The 19,191-nt window shown below is 37.5% G+C and overlaps 1 protein-coding gene across 3 annotated transcripts in view; it reads left to right on the top strand.

Moving 5' to 3' along the window:
• The window catches only part of LOC129249114 (CUGBP Elav-like family member 2), a 260,192-nt gene that overhangs the window by 334 nt on the left and 240,667 nt on the right, over positions 1-19,191 (top strand). The gene's annotated exons all lie outside the window — the stretch shown is intronic.

Below are 19,191 nucleotides of genomic sequence, written 5' to 3'. Positions count from 1 at the left end.
ACATATACACATGTGCAGCGACAATTTTTATATTTAGTCTAAAGTTTCGTTCAAGTCTGAAATATCGATATTACATAGTTGCAGTGCATGAGAAAACTAATTTTATTGAACATTTGTGCAATCGATTTTTTGCTGCAATAACCTGTTTTGGTACAGTCTATTATTTTTGCCCAGTCTCCGACTAGAACTCAATCATGCGCTCGTTCTGCGTTGCTTTTGCTTTTACATTTCGGGGCATTTAAACTTTACAAAAACTGGCTGTATTTAAATCATACTTGTTATCATGTCTCCAGTAACCCCAAACCTTGGAGACAAGAGATTTTGTTTATTATCCCTTGCTGTCTGTGATAAAAAAGATAATTCCAATTTGCGTTAATACCAAAAGACACCAATCAATCATTCGCGGAGTTTACAGTTCTTGCCCACATGCAAGGATCGCAACAATCCGATGCCACCTTAGTGATTCTTGTCAAAAACCGGGAGCTCGCAGAGGAATTCATTGGCGCTCCCGCTCTTTCTGGACTGTGTGTGTACACACAGTTTATACCCTCATTATAAATATAGGGACATAGAGATGCAAATTTAAGAGCCTAACCGATGTAGTCCCTAAGCCCACAACAGTAGTACTAATTTCATTCTACAGCTACTTCCTTCCTGAAAAAATTTTCATCGCTTGGATCCAAACCAAGGTGCGCCTTGAATGTCCTAATCAAATCCACTTCAAAATTTGCTAAATTTTGTAAGGCCAGCTACTCACATGTGTCATCTTCCTCTCCACGTTCTTGCACTACGTAGCCGAACACGATGTCCAAATTGTACAAGATCATGACGCCTCATCAAACTTGTGTCAGAAGTACTAGGAAGTAAAAGAGATCGTGAAATTAAAAAATCAAAATGTAAAAAGCTTGGAATCCCCTCCCTGTCAGCTCCAAATCAATTGCTCTTGCGCTGAAAGCCCTACCTGCAACCGCCAAAATCATAAAATCAAGGCGAATCCATGTAAGATGATATTACTAGAGCGGCTGATTCGTTTTTTTTCCTTTCGTGTTACTTGTCAAAATGATCTGTATTGTTTTCATTCTGATTGAAATTCAAGTAATAACCTACTTTTCACATTAAGCCGCAGATGGTAAAACGAAAATATGCATATATAAGTGTACATCTTATTACTTCTATATATTACTCATATATATATGTATGTATATAATTGGCATTTACATCCTTTGTTGGATATTTGGCGGAGCTCCTATTCCAATTTGTTATATGCGTCTTAATACTTTGGCACAAATGGAGGGATCTCTTTTGCTACAAATGGCCGCCTCCGAACGGCAAATGGTTTTTTATCAGCAGCTTTTAGGAAACCGGTAATAGGAAACAAATCTTAGGTGTTTAGGGAGTGCGGCAGAATTCCTTCTTCTTGTAATTATAAGTTTGGCGACGAGAATATCGGGATTGTTAATGCCGACGAGTTCGGTCATTTTTAATGTTCAGTTAATTGTTGACAGATACTTTGCTTACACGTGTTTCGGCTCGTCTTCGATTTTTACCTATTCAAAAAGATGGATCAAAAAACCTGTTTAAAATTTTGTGTGAAAAACGAAATTAAGTGCGGGGATGCATTCCGAATGTTGACTGTGTCATACGAAGAAGCTACTTTGGACTAAGGCAACGTTTATCGGTGGCACAAAATGTTCTCAGAAGGCCGAGAAGATGTGAACGACGAAAAGCGTGCCGGACGCCCGAGCACTTCAACAACAAACGAAAAAATTTATTGAAGTGAGGAAAATGGTGTTGGCCAATCGTCGAATCACCGTTAGAGGAGATGATCGTACCAAAACTGCTCAATTTCGACCAAAAGCAGCATCGCATGAACATTGCTAATGAGAGTTCGGTCGAATGTAAAAGTTTTGCTTACCATTTTCTTCGATTGAAGGGGCGTTGTACATCATGAGCGTTGAGTCACAAGGTCAAACGGTCAATAAAAAAATATTACCTGCAAGTTATGCGCGAAGCAATCTGCTGGAAACGCCCGAATCATCACGATAACGCCCCTTCTGACACATCTTTGCTTGTGCGCGACTTTTGGCCAAAAACAACACACTAATGACGGCTTGAAACTGTAGGTCCCTCCATATGTGGAACAACATCAAGACGCACACCACAAATAAAAGGAGGAGCTCGGCCAAACACCCAAAAAGGGTGTACGCGCCAAGTATATATGTATATGTATGTATATATAAAAGCCACATAACTGATAGACACTTCTTTATAAAATACGACAATAAATGCTCTGAAATCATGACAGCAACAGTTGAAGTTCCTCAAGGAAGCCTATTGTACCCCATGTCGAGTATACACACCAGATATACCAACGCCATCTACTCGAGCGTAGCTACATTTGCAGACGACACAGTTTTAATGTCAGCTAGAAACAGCGAAGAAGCAGCAACGAAAACACTTCAAGATACGCTATCAGCTACAACACTTTAGTTTGAAAAGTGGAGCATCCAGGTCGATAAATACAAAACACAACATGTAATATACACTCAAGTGCAACGTATTTAGGGATCTCGATTGATTCAAAATTCACATGGAAACAATACATATTGAATAAGAGAAATGAGATAAAAAACAAATTCCGACAAATCTACTGGCTACTAGGAAAACAAACAAATCAAGAATAAAACCGACATGGACATACGGACTAGAAATATAGGGGTCTGCCAGTAAATCAAACCTACAAATTATACAGAGAAGTCAATCTCAGATATTAAGAACAGTCACAAATGCAGCCTGGTGCAAAATAAATGATGATATTCACCCCGACCTCGGCATAGACACAGTCACTGAAACAGTAAAGAGAAGCAGCAGTAAGCATATCTTTCGAGAACTAGAGCACAAAAACCCAAAAATTAGATTATGTAACACCGGAAATGGAACGTCAACCAAGAAGACTACAGCGCAAAACACTCACAGGTCTTCCTCGTATTTTAATATAAATATAATTATAGAAATCTACCAGAAGGAAGTACCCATTCAATTCCAACCCCTCACATTTTTTGTTAATATTAACAGATTGTAATATAATTTATAATAGAAATAATAAAAAAAAAAATGTCCTCGTAATAATACTAATAAGGTCTTCCTTCAGATAATATTTTGCTTGGGCAGACTGGTGAACAAAGATCCAAACATAGTTCAATCTATTCATATTATCATCTTACTTCATCCTTCTCCGCAGAAAGTTACTAACAACTATCATGGGAACAAAATTATAATTTAGATGTACTAGATGCAATTAATTTGGGGGCTAGTAATGGAAACTTTGCAATTTATTTTTTTCATCTGATCAACAGTAGAAGAACACTAAAGAGTTTTTTCTATATTTTTACGTACCAGAATGACTCGGGTTTCCTCCGACCTAGGGCTGCTGCTCCAGTAAACTAACCCTGTCTAGTGCGCTGAACTTAACAGGACTAGTCTTTTGATTGCTAGAATATCCTCCTATCAAAACTAGGTACCATATTAGGAAGGACAGCTGCTCAGATTGAGAGAAATCGTAGTTGGCTTGACTAATATTCCGTTATTATCTCATTCGAGTGTTTCCAACACTTAAGGTGAATTTATTTGTCAAACTTCGCGGGATTAAAATTTCGCTCTAGTTATTTTTTTCATGAGTTGGCAGTACTGTTAATAACATCTGGGCCAACTTTCATGTGAATATCATTATCAGTAATATATTTACGCTTGCGTTTACCAAACGACCAAGAGTGCATTTTTCGATTTTTACAATGTCTGATTTGATTGAGCAGAGAAGTGCCATCAAATTTTGTTTGCGGAATGAAATTTCGGCTGCGGAAACGCTTAGCATGCAGAAGGCATTTGGTGATTCGACCATGTCACAGAAAAATGTTTATAAGTGGTACAAAGACTTCAAAGAGGGTCGAGAACGTGTTGATCACTTGGAGCGCTTCGGACGACCATCGACGTCAACAGATGACCAACACGTCAATAAAGTGAAGGAGTTAGTGCTCAAAAATCGTCGGTTGACTGTTAAAGACCTTACTGATATGATCGGAATATCAGAAGGATCTGTGAAAACCATTTGGGCCTACGAAAAGTCAAATCTCGTTTGGTACCGAAAACTCTCAATTTCTTGGAAAAAAGTCGTCGCGTTGATGTGTATGAAACAATGCTTTCAGACTATCAGGACAAGCTCAAATGCATCATTACGGGAGATGAGACTTGGATTTATGCTTACGGTCCTGAAACAACCGACCAATCAAGCGAATATCGTGCTAAAGGCGGAGCCAGACCGAAAAGAGCACGTCAAAGTCGTTCAAAAATAAAGGTCATGATGACAGTATTTTTCGATTTTCGTGGTGTGGAGCACTATGAATTTCTTCCACCTGCCCAAACTGTTAATAAGGAATATTATTTGAGCGTTATGCGTCGTTTCGTGAAGCAATTCGTCTAAAAAGACCAGAATTATGGGCCAACAACTCTTGGTTTTTGCATCACGATAATGCACCGTCTCAGGCACTCGTTCTTCGTGACCATTTCGCCAAAAACTCCACGCATATCGTTCCGCAACCACCGTATTCACCTGATTTGGATCCGTGTGACTTCTGGCTATTCCCAAAACTCAAGAGACCACTCCGGGGAACGCGTTTCGAGTCGATTGAGGAGATAAAAGCTGAATCGAAGAAGGTGCTGATGGCTATACCGGAAATGGACTATTTGGCATGTTTCGGGGATTGGAAAAATCGTTGGCGTAAGTGTATTTCATTGAGAGGGTATTATTTTGAAGGGGGTGAAATTGATTTACAAGAATAAATAAAGATTTTTCATTTTACAACCAAATTCACCTTACTTTTTGTCCACAGTAGTATAACTATGTATTGTCATTTGCAAAATTAATTTGCCATATCTCTCCTATATTTATTATGACAGGTTTTCTTTCATTGGTCGGCTCAAAATATTTGGAAAACTATGATTTTGAACTTTTAACAAATGTTGGGATTAACTCTGCATGACTAATTCAAAATGTTTCCAATTAATTGTTTTCAAACTCGTCGGTCCTGCAAATCTTACTTTCTCTTCAATACTAAATTCATACCTCTTCATTATTGAAACTAAATAAATATTATCTGCATGCTATTCCCCACAGTTGAAGGTTTTCTAAGCAAGTTCCCTCCCACAAGTTCCTTCCTTGGATAATTCTGGACACTTACAATGATATGTAAAAATATTTATTTATTGTGTTTGGTAATTTAAACATTATGGAGAAGATTTACGATTAACATGAAGACTGCAAGGAAATAACTTATCTAAACTTCTCATATAAATATACCAGCAGAACACCTGCTACGAAAGTATATAACATACAATAAGTAATAAAAAAGTATTTTTACCTGCCATATTCGGATTAATATGAATTTAAAAATATGCAATATTCAATGATTTTCTGATTCTCCTATTTCTTAAGTCTATGCGAGCACTGTTTATTTATATTCAAGAAACAAATTTTCCTATTTAAATAACAACAAAAAACGAATGAAATGTTTACAAATTTTTAAAGAACATTCTGATCTTCTTGCATTGTCACCCACACATATTTGATATTTCTCAAGCAGAATTTTCAAATAGTGCCAATATGTAAATGAAAATCATGGTTTCTAATTTTAACAATAGTCACGCTATAAATATCAACACTATTTGGAGACTGTAGTGGAGGCGCATATGTCGCAGATTGATACACTTACAAGGGCGCATCCAAGTTTTAAACTCTCACGATAGAAAGTTTTGGGGTTTCAAGCCCCATTTTCAAGATTCAACAATGTTTTGGGTCCCGTTAATACTAACTATTTTGAGTCTCGTTGTACTAACTATTCTCAGAGGTTTACTATGGAAAATTACTCGACGATAACAGGCATAGAATTTGTGAAACTTTTGGAATTCTTTATTTTTGAAATTGTTGTTTGTTTGCAGATGCATATATTTTTGAGTGTTTGGCCGAGCTCCTCCTCCTACTTGTGGTGTGCGTCTTGATGTTGTTCCACAAATGGAGGGACCTACAGTTTCAAACAGACTCTGAACGGCAGATATTTTTTTATGAGGAGCTTTTTCATGGCAGAAATACACTCGGAGGTTCGCCAGATAAATACATACGTATATACATATCTACGCTAGTCGCGTAATCATCGCTCAGCACGTAAGCGAAAATTCAGATTTGTTCAAAAGGGGCCAATAAATACATGTATTACCTTGGAATTAACCGCCGGTTTCGGGATATTTTGACAAACACACACACACACCGTTCTTAAGCCCGAGTGAACGCCTTCATCAGGCTTGACATCCTGGAACATTTCCTATTTCCAAAACTGAAAAGGCTCATGGAAAATACACATACTACATATTACACTTAAAACGAAAAAATGCACGCTAAATATAAATAAATCCGAAAAACCCTCTTAATGAGTTGCTGAATTAGCCGGTGTATTTTATATACTTGCATACCTACAAGGTGGGCCATGTAAAATTTGATTCGGCAATAAAAAAAAAACAGACTAATGAATATTTTTTCAAACTTTTTTTTTATTTTGAAGATTGAACATTGTCATTTATGAATAAAAAATAATATCGTTCAAATGACTGCCACGACTGGCTTTACAGTAGGCCATTCGATCAACCCAATTTTTAAGCATATTTTCGATTGTTTAGGCTCCAATTTCATGAATGGCAACTTCGATTTCGTGTTTTAAAGCATCAATCGTCTCTGGATTGTTTGCATAGCATTTGTCCTTAACAAAAAATAGTCCAACGGGCTTAAATCACAGCTCCGAGGCGGCCAATTGATATCGGAATTCAAAAACGCTAGCCAAAAGTTCGAGTGTAACTTTGGAAGTGTGACAAGTTGCACCATACTGTTGAAACCAAATGTCGTCCATGTGATCCTCTTCAATTTTCGGAAACAACTCGTTGAGCATGTCACGGTAACGCTCGTCATTTACTGTAACCGCGGCTCCTCACTCATTTTCGAAAAAAAATGGCCCGATCAAAAACCGCACCAAACAGTGACCCGTTGTGGATGCATTTGCTTCTCTACAGTAACGTGTGGATTTTCTGAGCCCCAAATTCGACAATTTTGCTATTGACCACCGATGCGAAAATCAGAAAAGAAGAAGAAGACTCACCTCTTTGGAAATAGGTTTTCAATATTTCCCAATTTTGTTCAAGCGTATAGCGTCCCATTTCGTAAATGTCAAACCTTTAAGTAAATTATGAACACATTTGATATGTCATTTGTGTTACCATTCTCAAAAAAATAGGTGGTTCAAAAAGCAAATGCTATATGGCCCACCCTGTAGTTGTGTATGAATGTATGTACATATGTATGCATTCATATTGTTATTTTTACGTTAAAAAAATTAAAAATTTTGCATCATGAAAACACAAATCGTTTAACATGTCCCGATCGCTTTCAACAAGAGTTGACGACAGGTCGTTGGCAATGCGTTGGTAGACCAAATTGGTAAATAATAAAAAAAAAACTAAATGCTCGTACACATACATACATATTTATGGGCGTACGTGCTGAAGAACGATAAATACACAATATTTTTAAAAAGCATAATATTAAAAAATGTACAACTGAAGTGAAAATCCAGGAAAGCAATTAAGAAAAATCTTCTACATTTATACATACATACATACATTCACACATTTGTCTGTATGCATGTGGGCTTTCCGCAACAGATGTGTGCTATATTTTCCACTTTTGCTGAATTCAATTTGTTATATGCAAAGACAACAAATGTAAGGCATAAATTTTTAGAATTTATGATGTTTCCTTCCTTTATTCATAAATATATTATTGGCTCGCATCGAATCAAGCGAATTAAGGTCGAAAATGCCGCCAATATTTAGGACGTACCGGCAGATATATGTAAAGGGTGTTTTTTTTAGAGGTTAGGTTTTCAAGTTGGCACTACTTTTTTCGTAGATGGTCTTTTTGACAGCTGTCACTTGATTTATGCTCAGTTTGGTTTACCATTTCATAATGAATAGACGAACGACCATCAAGCGCGTCGCACGTTCGGTGAATGGGCCTAAAACGAGATGGCCACCGATCCCGATTTTCACAAGAAAATTTTGTTCAGCGATGAAGCTCACTTTTGGTTGAATGAGTATGTCAATAAGCAAAATTGTCGCATTTGGAGGGAACATAATCCACAAGCCATTGCTGAGACGCCGTTACATCCTCAAAAAGTCACTGTTTGGTGTGCTCTATGGGCAGAGGGAATCATTGGTCCATATTTCTTTAAAAATGAAGCCGGCCATAATGTTACAGTCAATGGAGAGCGCTATAGAGCCATAATTAATGACTTTTTCGTGCCTGAATTGGACGATGTTGATGTGGACGACCTTTGGTTCCAACAAGACGGCGCTACATGCCATACAGCCAACGCAACAATCGATTTATTGAAGGAAACTTTTGGTGAGCGCATTATCTCGCGCCGTGGACCTGTGGCGTGGCCTCCAAGATCGTGCGATATAACACCGCTGGACTATTTCTTGTGGGGCTATGTGAAGTCGCTTGTCTACGCAGATAAGCCCGAGACGATTGACGTCTTGGAAGAGAATATTCGGCGCGTTATTGCTGACATACGGCCCCAATTGCTGCAAAAAGTGGTCGAAAATTGGGCCTCTCGGCTGGAATTTATTCGAGCTAGCCGCGGCGGCCACTTGCCCGAAATCATTTTTAAAACATAATGGCAAACCCTTATCTTTATAATAAAGCTAAATTCTTGGCCATAACATTAAATTATATACGTTTTATTTCCTCTTGAAAACCTAACCTCTAAAAAAACACCCTTTATAAGTACTCGTATATTTTACGCGATACACTTAAATATCTTTCCCCAGCAGCAAACATTTGTCTTACTTATTGCAGCATCCAAGGGATAATCGGTGGCAGAATTATTAATTAAAAGCTAAATTAAAAAATAATTACTATTGATAAAGGTTCGTTTCAATAGCTAATTTCCTCCAAATACTGACATCGGATAAATTCTTGGAACCTGGCCTCCCTACTCCGTGCGGTGGAGAAGTAATGTCGCGATGCCATTTACAGGGCGAACGATATTTTCTTTTACTGCTGAGATGGTCGCTGGATTTGTTTCATAGACTTTACTTTTGAGGTACGCTCTAAATTAAAAGTACATACGGGTAAGATCGGGCGACCTGGGTGACCATGATATGTCACCCAAATACCATATCAGTTTGTTGGGGAGGAAATCACTATGGTTTCTTTGGCCGTGTGCGGCGTGGGGCCATCTTTCTGAAACCATGTGTACTGAAGGAAGGATTTTCTCTCACTATTGGCAGAAAATAATCGACACACCGAAGGACACCGTCCACAGAAATTGCTTGCTCTCGACGATTTTCAAAAAAAAAATATGGTCCAATTATTCCATTGCTTGACAATGCACACCAAACCATCACTTTGTGACTGTGAAGTGCCTGTTGATATTTTAATAGTGGGCTCTGTCTTTTAGATGACCAGTAACGGCGATTTTGCTTATTTTCCCTTCCATTTAAATGAAAATGAGGTTCATTACTACTACTCGAAATCGATCCAAATTGTAATCGTTAGGCTTAAACACTTACACGATTTGAATTTCAAAGAAGTGAAGTTTAACATCCTTGCTCAGTATTTCATGCAGAATATTTTTGGGAAGTCCCTATGCAGCCGTTCTCTTCCCGGGGACTGATACGCATTAGCCTTGCAATGAGGAGTGCAATATTTTCTGTTGTTCCCGATGCCCGGCTAGGCCCGGTTGTGGGTTGTGAATAACTAAACTGCATGAATTACGAAGTAAACGCGGTCCGTTTCCCCTTCATATATAATTCTGCCACCCCACATCCTGTGCTACAAATATTCTACATGCCTAACTGGTAATTATTTAGTTTCCTTCCTTATTTTATGTTAATAGTTATTATTTTATAGTCCCTCATTCATTTATTGTCGATTGTTAATTTTTAGCTGTCCACGTCAATATCACCTAAATTTGTTCCAGGGAAGGTTTTTAATACGTGATAAACCTTCTGGTAACCGAAACATCTCGATAAATGGTTCTATCAGTTGGCTGCCTACCTCCTCTGATTTGAATTCTTTGGACCAGTTTTTGCACATGTCAAGTCAATGGTTTTACTGATAATCCAGCGTAACTGATGGAAACCGATGTTTCGTTAGTAGCCGACATATAGATTTGCTCTCTAGTTGAGTGAGAGAGAGATGCTAGACTACAAATTTGAGTAGAAATACGTTGTAAACATACAATACAATATTGCAAGCAGACTTTCCAAAGTTCGTATTAGGGCAAGTAATATTGAATAAAATCCTTTGACGCTAATATACGTATGTAGGCATGCATTTATGCCGAATATCTGACATTCTATGCCTTGTTGTTAGGTATATGTAAGAGTAATTTTAGCGCACACCTAAAATGCAATTAAAAATTTTCAAATCAATGAAAATTAAATGGAAATTACAGAACCAAATCGACTGAATTCATTGATGTGACATATGTACATACATATATACAGATTTGAATATATTTTTATAGCACTTCTGTGCTTGCTTTCTCTCTAGAATTTAACATTTCAGTCAGAACCAGTGTTGCCGCTTTGGTAATTTTTACCCAAATTTGGGATCTATTTTTCCACACAAGAAGTTTTTGTTATTTGGTAAGGGGTGGGCCATATAGCGTTTGCTTTTTCAACCACCTATTTTTTTGAGAATGGTAACACAAATAACATGTCAAATGTGTTCATAATTCACTTAAAGGTTTGACATTTACGAAATGGGGCGCTATACGCTTGAACAAAATTGGGAAATATTGAAAACCTATTTCCAAAGCGGTGAGTCTTCTTCTTCTTTTTTGATTTTCACATCGGTGGCTACGTCAATAAGCAAAATTGTCGGATTTGGGGCTCAGAAAATCCACACGTTACTGTAGAGAAGCAAATGCATCCACAACGAGTCACCTTTTGGTGCGGTTTTTGGTTTGGCGGCATCATCGGGCCATTTTTTTTCGAAAATGAGCGAGGGGCCACAGTTACAGTAAATGGCGAGCGTAACCGTGACATGCTCAACGAGTTGCTTCCAAAAATTGAAGAGGATGACATGGACGACATTTGGTTTCAACAGGACGGTGCAACTTGTCACACTGCCAAAGTTACTCTCGAACTTTTGGCTACCGTTTTTGAAAACCGAATAATCAACCGAAATTCCGATATCAATTGGCCGCCTCGGAGCTGTGATTTAAGCCCGTTGGACTATTTTTTGTTGGGAGCCGTTAAGGATAAATGCTATGCGAACCATCCAGAGACGATTGATGCTTTAAAACACAAAATCGAAGTTGCCATTCATGAAATTGGAGCCCAAACAATCGAAAATGTGCTTAAAAATTGGGTTGATCGAATGGCCTACTGTAAAGCCAGTCGTGGCAGTCATTTTAACGATATTATTTTTCATTCTTAAATGACAATGTTCAATCTTCAAAATAAAAAAAAGTTTGAAAAAAGTATTGATTAATTTTTTTTATAGCCGATTCAAAAAGCAAATTTTACATGGCCCACCCTGTATATATTTCAAAATGGTTACTTTTATATTTATATATTAGGGCGGGTCGATTTAAAAATCGCTCATTGCTCTGTGAAAATCGTATTCGAGGGATCAAAATAAGAAACTTTGCCGAAGTAACCATACCTCTAAAACGAATTCTGATGTCCCCCAATTTGGGTCGAACGAAAAATCCCACTTTGACCCATTTAAAGTGATCCAATCGAGTCCAAACGCATGACCGACCCCCACTAACTTTGGACGGCCGATCCACCCATACCAGTGGCACACCCCCTGGAACTCCCCTGGGGGGTTCCCCATACAATCATTTCAAAATATCACCATTTTTGGCCTTTACATGAGAAAAGAAACTAAAAAGTTCGTTTTCCGAATGGTAGTCACACACCAACCCATTTGGCTATGGCGGCGAGCCAAAGAAAGACGGAAGATGGATTTGGGTTATGATATTTGTTTTATATTTGGTTGGTGTTTGTGCTTCAACGCGCTAGCGACGGAAAACACTAAAATAAGCTGTGTATGTGTGTATGTACACGTATGTATGGTATATTGCCAAATATTAAAAATGAAGTAAACAGTAACAAAGAGTGGCCAACTCAACTCCGCCTACTCTCTCTGCTTCTTCAACTAATGCTGATGTTGCTGCTGCTCACATCAACATGTCGACTGCGGGAGCCAAACAAAACACTGTTCCCGTACTTAGTGATCAAATGCATTCTAAAACTTCGTGGACAACTATTCAAGGGCGAAGGCGTAAAAATAATAAAAGCTCTCGGGATGTAGTTATTGGTATTAATTCAAGTACTGAGCTTGATGTAGTAGCTACGAATAAGTGGTTACATCTTGCGTCCTTTAAACCATTCTTATGTTGCTAGAAATGCAAATACAGATATCCAAATTTTAAGAAAAATTAATTTCAAGCTAGGGGTTCCGCCATCACTGTTTGACCACGTTCTAAAACCGTCCGTTTGGCCTGCTGACGTCAAGGTCCGCGCTTTGAATTTTTTTCAAAAGGAGGATCGTCCAGACAAAATAATTTAGCCAATTGCGATAGTACATGTGCATCACTAAATCATTTAAACATTTATTTTCAGAATATAGGTGGCATTCGTACTAAGTCGGAGATAATTCGCACCCGTAGTTCTCAATTAGATTTTGACGTCATCATTTTTGTTGAAACCTGGCTCAATGCTAACTTTTTTGACGATAAATACTTCGACTCAAACTTATATAGTGTTTTTCGAAAAGACCGCAATGTAGAAAGTACGGGTTGCTCTTTAAGGGGTGGAGTTCTGATTGCAGTGCAACGTAAACTACAAGCATTCCATTTCTCGCTTTTAAATGAGGATCCCATTCTTGATCAATTGTGTGTTTGTATAAAGGGATCATCTCGATATGGCTCTGTATACTTAGTTATACCTTAAATACCGCCTAATACTAATTTTGATCTGTACAAGTCGCATACGGACAACATTGTTTCCCTAGTTCTAAATAAGGTTGATGATAACCATATTAGTGTTTTTGGGGATTTTAATTTTCCGAATGTTTCTTCTGTAAGCACAGTCGAATTCCAACTAATGTCACATCATCACTAGAATCATATGTAATTGATAATCTATTAAGCCTTGATTTAGTACAAATTAATTCTTTCGAAAATAAGCTTAATAGAATTCTTGATCTCATATTCGTCAGCGCTAATATTAATAGTTCTAGCTCTGAATGCTTCTCATTCTTCTCGACTGCTGATAAACATCATGTCACTTTATTGCTTAACGTCGAGTTTTACGAGCTTGCGAGTAGTAAACAAGACGAGACAATAGCTTTCAATTTCTCCTCTTGTGACTTTTCCAGGTTAAACAGCGTTTTACATGACATGAATTGGGAAGATTTGCTTTCTGGATTAGATATTGTTGAGTGCTATTCTACCTTTAGAGCGCAGTTGCTCAAAATTTTTATGAAATATGTACCACAACTTAAAAAACAAGCTTTTAAACTACCATGGCACACCTATCAACTTAAAAAAACTTAAAAATAAGCGGAATAAGCTTCACAAGCAATTCTTAGATTCTAAGAATGAATCTATCTTTATAAATTACAAGCATTGCTTAAAAAAATTGAACTGTTTAAATAAATTTTTATACAGGAACTATATTCTTCGGATTGAAGAGAATATTAAGTCTAATCCTAAGGCCTTTTGGCGATTTGTGAAATCTAAAAAGTTAACCGCTGTAGTCCCTTCTGCGGTTCGTTTTAATGACAAATAAGCATCTACTCCTGTGGACGTAGCCAATGTGTTTGCCGACTTTTTCAAATCGAATTTCACTAGTGATGATACGTACTCGTTTTCTCCTTGTCATGATAATCCACTTTCATCCTTGAGTTTTCAACCTTGTTGCCCTAGACATTGAGAATGGGATTTTGGGTTTAAAATCTTCTCCGCAGACTGATAAGGATGGGCTGTCCGTAATTTTTCTTAAAAACTGCCCGACTATTGTCATTATTATTATTATTAGAAGGCCATTACGCACTGCGACCAGACATCTATTGTGAAAGGCCAATTTTATAACCCTAGAGTTTTAGGCTTTTTTAAAATTTTAGCACAATTTTGGGTTTGTTGTTCCAAAGATTACATGGAGATACTACGATACCACGAAAGTGATGAAGTCTCTGTCTACCCAACGCAGGACATTCACAAAGCACATGTTCTGAGCTTTCTATGTCCATTTCGCAAAAGCGGCAGACATTGGTCTCAGATAGACCAATATTATTTAGATGATACCTCAGGCTGCAGTGATCTGTAAGATATCCTGTTAAAATACGCAGATCTACTCTGTTTAGTGAGAGAAGTTTGTCAGATATTCCTTTGTTGGGACTAAGGAATAGTTTGGCTTGACGCTGACCGGCACAGTGTAGCCAGTGTGCGGCAAGTTTTCTTTCTTCCCATTTCCTAAGGAATTCATTAATGTGGCCTTTTGTCAGTCCACAGAGAGGCTCAGGACCAGTAAGTTGCAGTTGCACTATTGTCATTCCTCTCGAATTAGTTTTTAATAAATCTCTGTCTTCGGGAGTTTTTATCAACGATTGGAAAATCACAACTATCACCCCTATTTTCAAGAGTGGCAAAAAGAATGATGTGTGCAACTAACTACAGGCCGATCTCGAAGCTTTTTACTATTTCTAAACTTTTCGAGGGAATTGGAAAAGAAAAAATGTACTTTACAACTAAGAGCTTAATCTCGCCCAATCAGCATGGATTTATCTCGGGTAGGTCTACAGTTTCCAACCTGGCTGCTTTTGGTGAATACTGCTTTGGAACTTTTGCTGAAGGTTTTCAAGTCGATTGCGTTTATACGGACTTTTCCAAAGCATTTGATAGAGTTTCTCATGCAGTTCTATTACGTAAATTAGCCCCGCTTGGTTTCCATTCTGTTTTCTTTCAATGGTTAAAATCTTATTTATCCGATATACGGTGTGTGGTAACGACTGAGGGTGAATGTTCGGAACCTTTTATTGCATTGTCAGGGGTGCCACAAGGCAGTATTTTAGGGCCTCTTCTTTTCGTTCTATTTATTAATGATATTTGTACTTGTTTTTCATTTGCCAACTTTTTTTTGTATGTTGATGTTTTGAAAATATTTTCGGCCATTAGAAAGAATGAGGATGTTCCTATGTTGCAAACGGAAATTAATGCGCTCGTTCGCTGGTGCAGTAACTCTGGCATCTCTCTAAATATTAAGAAATGTTTTCATGTCACCACCGCTAAAACTCAAAAGGTTTTCCAATCATCTTACAGCATTGATAATACTTTACTTCGATCTGTTCATGAATTCAATGATCTAGGGGTGATCTGTGACTCACATTTTTCTTTCAACAGTCACATTAACTTTATTGTGTCCACTACTTACTCAATCTTAGGTTTTATACGGCGTAATAGCTCGATGTTCTCGGACCATTACACTAACAAATTACTTTTTACTTCCTTTGTTCGCTCTAGGTTAGAATATGCAACTTTTATCTGGAGGCCTTGCCACCAATTTGCTATTGAGAGAATTGAACGTGTACATAAGATGTTCCTTAAATATGCTCTCAGGTCGTTAAAATCCCTTCCTATCATTCCCGTTTGATTTTAATTAACTTAAAGTCTTTTGAGAGTAGAAGGTCTATACTCTCACTGTCTTTTGTTTTTAGTGTAATTAAAGCTGAAATGGACTGTTCATCCCTATTACGTGATATTTACTTTCATATTTCTACTAGACCGTTACGCAATACTTATCAATTTCATCTTAAATTTCTTAACACGAATTATGCGCGTAATGCTCCTATTCCCTGCGCTTTAAGATAATTCAATGAGATCTCGAGTTATGTTCCGCTTGACTTTTCGGTTTCAAAGAATGCATTTTATAAATTTCTCTTTTTTCTAATTTATTTTATAATTATTGTAATATAGTAGTAATTTAAGTTCATATTAGATCTAAGTGGTCTGTAAAAACAATAATTCCATTTTAGACTTATAATAAACGAAATAAGCGAAATAAACGAAATCCAACGGAGCAATTAATCACTAGTTACTTTATTACCTACCCACGTAGCCAACAATGTATTTTGAGGTATTAGAATTGATCATATTCTATTTGAATTTATTTCCAATAAGAATACTGCTCCACCATTTTCTCTGTGATATTAAAATAACTGCAATGGCCAAGGACTCGAGAAAATTATCAAACTAATTCTTGTGTTTGGTCAAACCGTTGGCCTTCGCAAAGCTAATCTGAAGATTGTTCATGGCTTCGGCGAAATAATGGATCATATTCCTTTATACACTTCGTTGCAAAATTATAAAAGCACCAGGCATTGGCAAGTTTAGACCATTTATTTATTTTGTAATTTCATTTATTTAAAAAAATGTGGTTACATGGAGCAAATGCGCGCACCGTCAGTGAAAACGATTATAAAAAATCAAAGAGAATTTTTAGCCACTTAAACTTGCATTTTTTATATTCAATTTAATGGGCTTTATAACTGTTTTACCCATATTTTAAATTTTTAATTTATTAATTTAATTTATTTATTTATTTACTTATTACAAAGCAAGGCTATAGTGCTTTAGAAGTACTTCAACTTATATAAATTTTCACATGATAAAATTTTAACAATAATTAACATAAATACATTACATTACATTACCACTTTAAAATTGTAATGGAAGTAATAGAAAAGACAAAAAAAAATTTGTACAGGAAAGGAATTCTGATTTGAATAAGAACGTTTGAATATGTCTTAGAAATCTTATATAAAGTCAATCTTGTCAAATCTTGTCAAAAAAGTCTTGCGGTATTTTTATTGAACTTTCAACTGTTCATAAAATTGGTTATAATAATGCGATTTAAGTCAAATATGCACCGTTTTGTTCGATGACGAGTTCCCAACGAGATGCCAACTTCATAATGCCCCTCTTATAAAAGCTCGCTTCCCTATTGTCAAAAAACTCGGAGAGCCAATTTTCACAGGACTCTCTTGTGGACAACTTCCGACTACCAAGCTCGTTCGCCATGGACAGAAATAGGTGGTAATCACTTGGTGCGAGATCCGGACTATACGGTGGATGCAAAAGAACCTCCCATCCGAGCTCCCGGATCTTCTGGCGCGTCACCAAAGATGTGTGTGGCCTGGCGTTGTCCTGATGGAAGACAATTCGGCCTCTGTTGATCAAAGATGGCCTCTTCTGCATGAGTGCTGCATTCAAGCGGTCCAGTTGTTGGCAGTACAGGTCTGAATTGAGCGTTTGGCCATAGGGGAGCAGCTCATAGTGCCAACCCTGCCAATCCCACCAAACACACAGAAGAACCTTCCTGGCCGTCAATCCAGGCTTGGCCACCGTCTGGGCAGCTTCACCGCTTTTCGAGCACGACCGTTTGCGCTTCACGTTGTCGTAAGTGACCCACTATTCATCGCCAGTCACCATCCGCTTCAAAAACGGGTCGATTTTGTTGCGATTCAGAAGCGATTCGCATGCATCCATACGGGCAAAAATGTTTTTTTGCGTCAAGTCGTGTGGCACCCATACATCGAGTTTCTTTTTGAATCCAAGCTTCTTCAAATGGTTTATAACGGTTTGATGACTCATGCCCAGCTCTTGGCCTATGCTACGGCTGCTACTATGCCGGTCTCTTTCGATCAATTCAGCGATTTTATCGCAATTTTCGACGAGAGGCCTTCCGGGCCGTGGCGCATCTTCGATCACCTCTGCACCAGAACGAAAACGTTGAAACCATCGTTGTGCGGTGGAAATGGAAACTGTATCGGGTCCATAAACTGCACAAATTTTATTGGCAGCATGAGATGCATTTTTGCCTTTATCGTAGTAGTACTGTAAAATATGCCGTATTTTCTCTTTATTTTGCTCCATGTTTGCGACGCTATAACTCACGAAAGAATAAAAGCAAACATCAATTAACCAAACACGTGTTAGCACGTGAAAAGAGCTTTCCAAAAAGCTCTAGCGTGAACCGATGCGACGAATACAACTAGAACTACGCGCTTGCAACGACAAGCTTGCGGAAATACCGCAAGACTTTTTTGACAACCTTAAATAAATAGACTAATCTTGTCAATATGTGGTGTTTTTATAATTTTGCACCGATATATATATATATTATATATCTATACTTGTATACATTGCATAATCGAGAAACCTTTATGAGTACCTTTTTGGAGGAGGTTTGCCATAACCTGCTGAGGGGCAACCGGTATTACAAAAAACAGTTTCTATAATTTTTGTTGTTTCTTGCGCACAGCGGGTTGCGAATCTGGATTCTTCCGAATATTAGTCCCGCACCAACCCGATCAGTTACAGCGGCCACTCCTTTGCACTTCACAAACGTGAGTAATTTTGGTTTTTAGAGAATTATTCAAGTAGTTTGATGGATCTTTTTTTATGAGGAATGTATTCACGTAATTTTACACAGCAAAAGTCTATTAAATATATCTGTTTTCTGCTGCTTCCTAATAAATTCAACTAGTACATCATCTAGATTCACGTATGTATGTAAATAAATATAAGCACATGTCCGCATTTGTTTGTATAGAACAAAGCGAAGATTTTTCAACAAATTCAAATGCTGCCCAAATCATTAGCGATCCTTCACCGTAATTTTGTTTATGGCTTTTTTGGCTACAGGCTCACGGGACTCATTCCTAATCAATTTATTGTCGGCCAAGATTTTGTGGATATGTCAAAATCTAAAGGACTATTTATCCTCCGGGAAGGCATTCACTAACTAGACGCTGGATTTCGCGTTTACACCGATTATTCCCCCTAATACCATGACGATGGGTCGTTCGTGTCCGGCCAATTTGTTGAGAAAACATAAATTTTTTATGAAACTACTGCACGGTGCATATTTTACACCATTTTTTTATGATAAAATATTATTAAAATACAAATTTTTGGAAAAATCTCTTCGGATATGTTTAGTTAAATCTTAGAAGATGCCTTATGAATTTTTTCTAATTTTCTGTTGACGTTATATAGTAGAAATAAGCGA

The sequence above is a fragment of the Anastrepha obliqua genome, chromosome 5, assembly GCF_027943255.1.
Source record: "Anastrepha obliqua isolate idAnaObli1 chromosome 5, idAnaObli1_1.0, whole genome shotgun sequence".
NCBI classification, from domain to species: Eukaryota; Metazoa; Arthropoda; class Insecta; order Diptera; family Tephritidae; genus Anastrepha; species Anastrepha obliqua.
Note: the sequence above shows the minus strand (reverse complement) of the source record. Positions and strands in the feature narration are given on the sequence as shown.